Here is a 10,977-nt window from a genome sequence, read left to right as displayed (position 1 = left end):
TACTATTTTAGTTGTTCTATTAAACCGCTTAGGTGCCGAACAAGCAGCAGCTATCGAGCATATAGCTAGCAATACTAGTAGCCTCGTCTATTTAGTATATATCTCTACCGATACTAAGAAGATCGACCTAGGCATGTTTAAGAATATTCTAAAAGGTAAGGTCTAGCACCTCCTGCTTAGTCTAGAATAGGTAGCATCTCCGCAATTCCTTTCGTTACTAAACGAACTAGAGGTCCGCGAGCGTATTAGTCTACTTATTATCGATAAGGCGCACCTAATCTATAACTAGGGCGAGCCTTCTAGTTTCCGTAACGAATACTCGCAGGTCGGTTAAATGCGTAATCGCCTACGTATCGATACTAGTACGCTGTTAATATCGGCTACTATAGATAAAGAGTGCACTAAGTATGCGATAAAGTATGCCGGCATGCGCGATAAAGGCCTTAATCTATACGAGACTAAGATTATCCGTAGTAGTATCGATCGACTAGAGATTACGTATATTATTAAGTTTATTCCGAGAGAGTATTTTACTAACTACGACATGCTATATATAGTAATTAATAATGCGGTCTCCTATCTACTAACTCCTAATAGCGAGGACAAGGATATTAAGAAGGGATCTACTACGCTATAGAATATGCGCAAGTCTCTAGTATTTATTAACGGCTATAAATATATCGCTAATTTCGTCGATATCGCCCGTAGCTAGTTATTATATCTAACTAAGGATAATCCGGATCTAACTAAGAAGTATTAGTATAGCCTAGGCGTAGGTCTAGGTATTAATGTTACCCGTACTATCTCCTTCTATACTGCGAGGGTACTAAAGCTAGACTAGGACGATCGATATAATAAGTATTACAAGCTAGACTCTAATATTCGATATATAGCAGCTACTACCGTAGTAAGCATTAGATTAGATATGCCTAATATCGCGGATATATACTAGTAGAAGTTTAATATTACTCGTAACCTAGGAGACCTTTAGTAGCGACTTAGACGCATTACTCGACGACTAGCGCTTCTAAATTCGTAGGGCTTCTTTAATAAGCTACACTTCTACCGGCCTTAGGCGTTCTTCTTCGTCCTATACTATAGCGGAGACTACATTAAGCGTATGCTAGAAGGCGCTAGTATGCTTTCTATCCTTCTACTAGCGCAGGTATAGGCATAGGCGTAGTCGTAGTCTAGCGGTCGTAGTCGTAGTCGTAGTCGTAGCGGTCGCGGCAGAGGTGCTCGCGGTAGAGGTACTCGTAGTAGAGGCCGTAGCGTATACACTGCCGGACCGAGCAGGTTGCGATAAGAGCTTCCTAGCGAGGATGTCGGCGGTACGAGCGATTAGGATAATGTATATAGTAACGCTAATACCGATACTAGAGATAGTGCCGCTAGTAGCCGTAGGCGAGGAAAATCTAAGGAAAGTAATATATAGAATACGTCTAAGCTAGAGAGCCGTAAGAATATCCCGAAGGTCTTCTTAGATACACTAAACGATTACCTTAAGATTCCTAGTCGCTGCTTTCGCGTAGTAATAAATAAGCACTATAGCGAGTACTTAACCTAGTTTCCGTATCTACTTAGCTAGGCAGATTAGAGAGACTGCTATAACTTCTACAATACAGAACTAATAGCCGATCTACCTGAACTACTAGTTAAGCGTATTAAGCTAGTTAACCTACTAGGCAAGGGTACGAGGCTAAGCTATATACTTAAGCGTATTAAGGAGTAGTGCTTAAAGAAAGTAGATACCCTATATCTACGTAAGAACCGCTTGTTCCGCATACTAGCCGGCATGTATATAAAGGATAGGCTAATGTGGTCTATGTTAGAGGTCTTCCTTCTTGCTCGGTCGTACGAGACCTAGGAGGATTTGAATATCGACAGAGATAGGCTATTATAAGTCGCACTAGAATTAAATAAGTAGCAGCATAAGGATACTAATCTCGACGAGCTGCTTACTACTGTTATTAGTATAGCCGAAGATGTATATACTAATTAGGAGGCCTATAAGGCGGAATAGAAAGCGAAGCAGGAGGCTGCTACGAAGGCTATTAAAGATACTACTACTACTAGACAGGCGGCAGAAGAATAGGGAGCTAAAGGTAGCTTAGCAGATCTACGTCTAGTAACCTATAGGACTCTATAGCAGATAGAGGCCGACTAGCGTAACCTAAATAACTCCTTAAGACGATCTGCCTTCGCGAATACTATACGCTAGTCCGGTATATAGCACGGCTTAGTAGCAAACTTAGTAGCAGACTTAGTAGTAGACTTAGTAGCAGACTTAGCAGACACCTGCTATAGCGGCTCCTTCTAACCCTCCGTCCGATAGCCCTACGGTCTCCGATCCTGCTAGGCCTTCCGATGCACTATCTGCTCGAAAGCGTACGCGCCGTAGTACTTAGCTAGGCCCTAGTCGATCTGCCTCTACTACCGCTAGCTCTGCCGCTCTACTTGTTAAAAAAGAAGACGATATTATAGTAGAGGAGGCGACTAAGCAGTTAATATAGGCTTATGTTAGTCGTCGTAGTAGTCGTAACATTCGCATTCCTGTAGCTACTAAGGGTCTGTATAGCGAGGGCGCTCGTGCGAGAAGCTTAAGTATAGCAAGTAGCCGTAGTAGTAATATCGACGACAATATCCTATTATAGTATCTGCCGAGTAGGTAGTAGATATAGTATAGAGACACGTAGACCGTCGGTAGGTCGGAAATCGCGTGTTTTAGCGTTAATTTAGCGGTTGTTTAGTAGGACTTCGCGGTAGACAGTAGACTAGATAGTAGACCTTTAAGACAGCATATAGTATAGCATATATTTCTCGCGTTTTTAGTACTATTACGCTCTTTGTTATATTCTTTATTAATATCGGTATATAGCTAAAGTTAATAGATGCGTAAGAGGAAATCGCGATCTTAAAGCCGGCCTAATCCCGCTAATCGGATGTTATGCTATAGTAAATCCGAGCCTTAGCGGGCTATCGAGGCTTCCTCTATCTAAATCTCCTTCCTCGAATTTACGATGCTTTCTAAACAACAACACCGCCGCTACAACGCTAGACCGAGTCGATTGAGCGCATTTCTAGCAAATAGCGCTAACAAAAGTGTCTAACACGATAACGACGACCGTAGCCTTAGGTATACCGAAGGCCTCATTTCGAGAAGTCCTATTTCGAGAAGACCGACAAAGCCTAGAAGCTAATACTATACTTATCGTACTATATGCTGGTTAGCAGGCACTACAATATATATAGTAGAATAGAAGCGTAGGGCGATAACATATAACGAGCGCTATAAATAGTATCTCTTCGAGAATCGCCGAAGCGACCTCTTACGTCCTCGCCCTCCTTTGCCTACCTCTCCCTAAAACTAGAGGCCTTGGTTGCTATGCAAGGCAGAGAAAATGAACAATAGCGTTTATAGGGATCTAATATAACTAGCGGTTTAAGGGCCTACTAGGAGCATACTATAAGAAGTACACTAGAAGCATATATTGCCTATAAGCTTGCTCTCTCGCTAGCTATTAACGCATTCTATTACTAACTACAATACCGAAGTGTATATAGAACAGGCATTATTAAGCGTATAATACTAGCGAACTTAAAGAGTTAGAAACTAGGTACCGACTAAAGCTACCTAGAGAATAATAGTCGAACCGCGCCTAAATATTAAAAAGACTGTTAAAAGATATACCCCTAGAACAACTCTTTCTTGCGTACTATAGGTATATAATAGTCTTAATGCGCTCGGAGGGAAGGGGGGGTACGTACTATAGTTGTCTAGCAGAGTCGATACGCTTACTATAGTCGTGTAGCAGTGCCCTTATAAAGACGTCTTGCTTAAGGACGCCTATTCGTACCGCAGAACTATAGCATTAATAGCTCGCTACCTAGAGGCTATGTCCGATATCGTACGCTCCTAATCGCCGAATTTGCAAAGGCTACGTTATACTAAGCTTAACTAGATATGCGTATAGTATCCCGAGAAGAGCCTAATAATGTAGAAAGCCTATTATAGCAATAGACAAGAAGACTATCTAATACGGAATTACCTAATAGTAATGCTACTATAGAACAGCTATACTAAGACTGCGATTAATTCCTAAACCTACTCGCTAGGAGAGTTACCTTTCGGCAAAGCCTATCGGAGACTAAAGGACTAAACAAATTACCTGCTAATAGACCTCGACCATTTCTAAGCGGCTCTATCGGTAGCAAGTCGCAGAACTAGCAAGGAATAGTGTTAATCGCAGTAGAGAGCTACTTCTACTCGCGATAAAGAGGTATAATTAATACTGCCGCTATAGTATACAAACAGTTAGTATATTGCTAGGGGTAGAGGTGTTTACTATCGCTAGTTACGTAAAGGGGAACTCGCTAGTTACGCATATAGTGCGGATACTCGCTAGTTATACGCGTAGTACGGATACCGGTATATAGTATAGTTAATATAAAGAAGAAGAAGAAGTAGAAGTTAGAAAGCGAAGGTCTATCTACGTAGGTAAGGTTAAGCTACGTAGTCGACAATAGGCAGCAATAACGGCTATACATTACCTTACTAACTAACCCGCTCCTTTACGGCAAGAGCGACATTATTTACTAGACGCTAGTATGTAATTGTGCCTAAGGCTGCTCCGTCGTCCTAAGTAGGGCCGAATCCTACTAAATAGGCCCTAGGTCGAGCATAGCTAGCTAGAAGGACGCCTATCTAGTTAACTTTAGTAAACAACTTACTAGAGTTATCTTTCTACGACCTTCCTAGAGCTAGCCGGCTAGCTAGTTAGCTAGTTAGCTAGTTAGCTAGTTAGTTAGTTAGTACGAGATACGTCGATTAAGCGCGTTTCTAGCAATTAGCGCTAGCAAAAGTAATTAATACGATAACAACAGAAACCTTAGGCAAGTAGAATATATAGGATAGATAGATAGATAGATAGACGGATAGACGGAGATTTACGTATACTACTAGTTAGGAACTATAAAGTACATCCTTAATTAAGCTACGCGCATTAATATCTATCGAATGCTATACTCTATTGCTTTAGAAGTTACTGCCGCCGTTATCGCCGAGGCTACCTATACGTACTAAAAGGCCTATATCTATTCCCTTAACTCTAGCTCTAGCTCTAGCTCTAGCTCCAGTTAGGTCCTAGCTCTTAACGCTCTCGAAGAGCTAAGTAGTGCTATCTGCTAGCTAAACCTATACATCGTCTCGATCTAGATTAAGTACTGCCTCCTCGATTAGACTATAATTAATACCCTCGAGGCGCTCCGTAGTATTAGGACCGTCTAAGGCATCGGATTGCAGTACAGTAGTACGGCCTCGTATAAAGTTCTAATTAGCAGCATTAAAGTTCTTAACGACCGCTAGCATCTAATCTGCGCTAATGTTCTAGATATCGTCTAACAGCGTAAAGCTTCTATACTACTACTTCGCAAAGCTATCGATACGGATCTTATCGGCTCGATTAAACACGCCTACGCTAATGTCCTTTTCGGTATAATAGCTAGTTCGATAGATACTAGAATTCTCCTTAAATATATCCTAGATAAGACGGGATAGCTCCCTATTTATTAATACTCGCTTAAAGGCGGCAGCAAGTCTATAAGTCGAGTTAGTAAGGCGCTTGTAATCCTCCGAGAGTGCGTAGTTAATTAGCTTAATCATCTTATTACTGCCGATAGCATAGCCCTTCTTTCTAGATTAATTAACTGTTCTAGTAGCAAGAACTGCCTTCTATAGCTCCGCTATACTACCTTTATTTAATAGGAAATAGAAGTAGGTCATTAGGCGGCTATAATTGCTCTGTCTAGCACCGAGGAACATTAGAATAGTATAATCTACGCACCGACGGAGATAACCGATATCCTATATACGGACGGTATAGCGAACACGCATAAACAAGGAGATCTCTTTTAGTAGTCTATATATCGAAGTAAAGGCCGCATCTAGTCCATTTAGTGCCGCGCCGTCGGCAGTAGTAGTAGCTAGTCGATTAGGTATACTATCCTATGCCTCTAGCGACAAGAGCAGCTTGTACATTTCCTTTAAGATGTCTATGTACTTAGCGGTAGTAATCTTCTCGATAATAGCCTACTTAACAACCTCGGGGCGAGTTTAATTACCTTAGCCTATTCTAACAATGTCCTCGGTAATATAGCTACAGTTAACTATAATCTAGAGTAGTATAGCGATAACTCGAGCATTGAAACAACGCTTAAGTAGTCTCTATATACGGAAGAACTTTAGTAATTTAGGATTAACCTCCTTTATGCCCTAGAAGTTAATATTAGATAATAGAGAGAAGTCTAAGCGTTTACTAGCCTTATTCTTGTTCTAGTAGGTGCGGAAAGGCGTAAAGCATAGGTTTATAAAGATATAGAACCAAGCAGGCACTAGAAGGACATACTGCTTCTTATCGTATACCGCCTTGTTCTCGATACCGCTAAAGATTATAGACAGTATGCGCTCGATCGTAAGCTAATTACTAACGTTAATAATTAATCGATTGTCGAATATCGGATTATTAGGCTTTAGGCTAAGGTTGCTTTAGTAGATGTCGTCGTGTACTAAGGTAGTGCCCTTATTAGAGATCTCGTTGTTCTATAATAGAGGCATAGCTAGTAACTAGGTCTTGCCTTTAAAGCTACAGTCGATTTCCGGATACTCTAGCTACTAGACTAGATAGCCTCTATCCTTAGCTGCTTTGAATACCGCCTTAATCGCATTACCGAATATATATATATAGGCTTCGTAGAGCTAGTGCATCTCGACTGCCTCGATAGCATTATTATTATTAATATTATAGATAATGTTCTTAGTTAGTACTAGCTTAGACCGGTCTAGTATATCCTATATTAAGCCGCCCTCTAGAAGATTATTATATAGGGCGATATACGAATTAGTAATATTAACCTGTTTATTGTTGTCTATAATGTCTTAATCCTTACGCTTTGCCTAGCGGTTGAAGTTGTCGTAGCAGAGCTACTAAATGTATAGCTTTGCCTACTCGAGGATCCTTAGCCGCTAGGTATTAGCATTCTTCTTAATTAACGCCTAAATAGTCCTATACGAAGGAAGCAGACCTATACTATATAGGGTGTCGATAAGCGGAGCTAGTAGATTGCTAACATATACTAAGAGTAGACTAAGCGACTTTAGCATCTAGGAGGCTCGCTTTATCGCTATCGAATATACTACTATATACGTAATTGTATAGATACGCTTCTGCATTATGTTACGCTTGTCCTCGAATAACATTGCTCGCTATATAGTGTCCTTACGGGTATTTAGTAGTATAAAGTCCTCGAGTAGGCGGTACTAATTCGGTGCAATACTATAGATTATATTATACATCTCGGAGAGGCGGCGTAGTATAGTAAGGCTCTCTTCTAGCTTATACATATTAAAGAACTTCTTGCTAATTAAGTTCTTAACCTTAGCTCGTAGCTAGATAGTACTAATAAGATGCTTATTAGGCAGCATATCTTATATAGCCTGCACCCGCTTACGATAGGTCTTAGTGCCCTTATTACTAAACTATATAAATAACATCTTCTCTATCGGTAATTTAAGCTAAGCAAGGTGCTTTATAGCGAGGGCATACTTCTACTTTAGTATGCGGCGCGGACTACGATTACTAGTAGGCTCGAGTTCGCCCTCTTCCTCGTCGTTTATCTTATCGAGGCCGCGCTTACTAGGATACTAAACAGGCTAATCGTTATTATCGGAGGCATTGCTAGTACGGCGCTTACGCTCTAGTTCGCCCTCGCTCTACGGCTCTTTATCTATATTAGCATCCTTATCCTTAGTTAGACTATTATTAACTAGCTAATTATATATAATATTGCGATTAGCGATTCGTAGGCGGCGAGGAGTAGCGCGCTCTTTAGTAGGCTAAAGGCGAGCAGGCTAAAGGCGAGCAGGCTAAAGGCGAGCAGGCTAAAGGCGAGTAGGCTAGCGGCGAGCTTAGAGTTATAGTAGTCGCTATAGTACTAGCGCTAGCGGCGGCGATCTTTATCGAGTGCTAGACCGGCGAATGCACTAGCGAATATAGGACCTAGCAGATCGGATAAAGGGCCTAGCATATCGGAAGTCTCTCCTAGTAGCGGTAGGTCTTCCGGAGTAGGCATTTCCTTGTCTTTATCGTCTAGTCGAGGCGACAGGCCGATATCTTCTTCGCTACGATAGTCTAGTTTAGATATTAGTAGCGCTTCTGTTAGATAAGAAGAGCTATGCTAATTATCTCCGCTACGACGATTAAGCTCGGAAGTGTTAGCTTAATTAGTTAAGTCGGAGCCGCTTATATTAGTTAGTATCGTAGGTATTAATTAGTGTTCGAAATGTCGACTCGAGTAGCTAGCTAAAGTCGCGTCTGCTATTTAGCTATATCTTAATAATACGGTGTCGTACGAGTACGGTGTTTATAGCAATATTAGTCGGAAATACTAGGTCTACGAGCTCGCGGAGGTTTCGAGTATATTAGGGGTAATAAATCTAGTACCTTCTAAGCCGCTAGTAAATAGCGTCGCCGGAGTAACGAGAACTTAGCACCACTATACCGCAGGCACTCGAGTGTCTTATTAAAGTAATTAAGAAGTACTCTGCGAAGGGCCTCGAGTTAGTTCGGTTAAGATTAAAGGAGGTCGTTACGGCCTCTATCTCTTACCTCGACGAGAACTCGATAGTAAGAAGTCGCACGCAGTTGCTTGCAGTAAATGAGTTAGTCGGAAGGCCCTAATTAAGGACCTCTAAGTGTTAGGTACGCGAGATTTAGGAGTTGTTGTTTCGGTGTGTATTAGGTGCGCTAGCAGCGGATAGCTATAGATAAAGTCGCCTCGCGGGATTTAGTATAACTTAACGTATACACGTCGCATATACGAGATTTTTGGATATTCTAATTCGCAATTAGCAGCGCTACAATCTTAGCGTGTCAGATATGCCGATAGTTAGTATCGCTGCAAGATAGTAGTTTGATAGGGGAGTCTACGATAAAAATTAGCGGTTTAGCTTTAGGCCTTTAGGCAAAGGATTAGGTAGAGTAGTGTATAATTAGTTGTTCGGAAAGACGGAAGCTAGCCCTAATTTATTTAAATCTATTACGTGCAATCTGACTAATTTACCACCGCGCAACGTAATCCTTAATGCATAAAGGCCTAAACGGAGGTAGTCCTGCCGGTAGCTCCGAAACAGCAACTAGTGCTAGTCGCCGCCAAACCTAGGAAACGTTATAGACCGCCTTCGCTCGGACGAAACTTCTTCGCAGTCTAGCGTTCTAGCTACGAGACCCTATTATTAATGCTAAAGCATAATAAATCGTAACTAGCTAAGTCCTGTTCTAAGCCTTAGAAGTTAGCTAAAAGGTAGACTTATAAAGGACTAAGGTGTTTTGTATAAGATAAAGGCGTAGGGGACCTTACCTACTATTAGATATATTAAAAGGCTAAGAGGTAAAGTGAGTCTATAACTATTAACAAGCAGGGGCAGAAGCTAGCGGAAATGAAGAACAATCTTACTAATGATTATGCTCTTATAAATCTTAACTTGTATTATTTCGATTACAATAATAATTATATTATTTCGATTATAATAACAATACGCTCTCGTTAGTATAGGCTTAGATATTTCAGTAGAAGACTAATAAGGCAGTTTATAACATACCTATAAAGTATAAGGAGTATATAGACTTAAGTAGTTATACTATAACGTTCTAAAGTTGTTATATTTAATATTAAAATAGAAGGTGTTGCTAAGCGTTTAGCTTTTCGTGTTACCGGAGAGGCATAGTACAATTGTGCTTAGTAAGGATTGCTAAGAAGGTTTCGATGCTAATAAAATAAAACGCCGGAGCCTGCCTTACCGAAAGCCTAATCGAGCTCGGAGGGTAATTCTATATCGGGCATTATAAAGTAGAGGCAAAAGCTAGTTAGCAATTCCCTCTTTGCTATTTAGCAATTCCCTCTTCTTAATACGGATAAGAGTGCGTACGGACGATTTACAGTATACTTCTACCCCTTTATACTCGATTAGGTAACTAAGTAAGGGTATATAGGAACCCTTCTATACTAGTAACGCTAAGGGCTAAGAATAAGGCATTTCCGGAGGCTATCGGTTAAGTAGATATATAAGACTACTAGAATTAATTGCTATAACCTATATACTAATAACTACGAGAGTATAGCACTAGCTACTACTACTATAGACCTTACTGCTACTATATACCTCTACGGAGTAGTGCTATAGATAGTAGTAGAGCTATAGAACCTAGTATATGCTAGTACTATTGCTAGGTATATACCTGTTAGTTTAATAGCAGTAGATAGTCGAATATAGTATATTATATCGCTACCGGTAGACCTAGAGTATACGGTAGTACAGGTTAACTACTATAGAACTAGACAAACTGTCGCTCCGAGTAAGGCGGTGCTAGCGCTATTAGACGTTGTCGATTAAGTGCTATAGCGGCTCTTTAAATACTAGCTAGATCGTTACTAACAAAGCCGTAGCGCTTAGCAGGTATATAGACTAGCGGAGCTAAAGGCCGTAGTTATTATATTGCCGTACGAGTACGAGGTTATTATATAGATGCCCTCGTACGCCTTCTACGGCCTCTTTAAGAAGCTAGGTTTAACTAATCTACGTATTCGAAGCTAGAAGCCTCTCGTTAATTAGTACAGACATGTCTTCTAGGTACCGCTCTACCTCTTCTACCTCTTCTACGGCGGTTGTTTAGTAATATAGATAGCTCTTAGATAGCTCGTTCTACCTCGACAATAGTACGTAGTAGAGCCGCGGCTTTATCGATATACTAGTATCGGTTAAAGTGCGTATAAGGGTCGAATTCGAAGGATCTAGTTAACTTAATCGTATCGATAATAGTATACTTATAGACAATACCCCCTAGCACTCGAAAGCAGCCTAAGCACTAAGAGCGTTATTTGCTAGGCTCCTTAGTTCAGCTAGCTATCTCGTCGTACGCTAAC

This window comes from Pseudocercospora fijiensis (assembly GCF_000340215.1).
Source record: "Pseudocercospora fijiensis CIRAD86 unplaced genomic scaffold MYCFIscaffold_2, whole genome shotgun sequence".
Lineage (NCBI taxonomy): Eukaryota > Fungi > Ascomycota > Dothideomycetes > Mycosphaerellales > Mycosphaerellaceae > Pseudocercospora > Pseudocercospora fijiensis.
Note: the sequence above shows the minus strand (reverse complement) of the source record.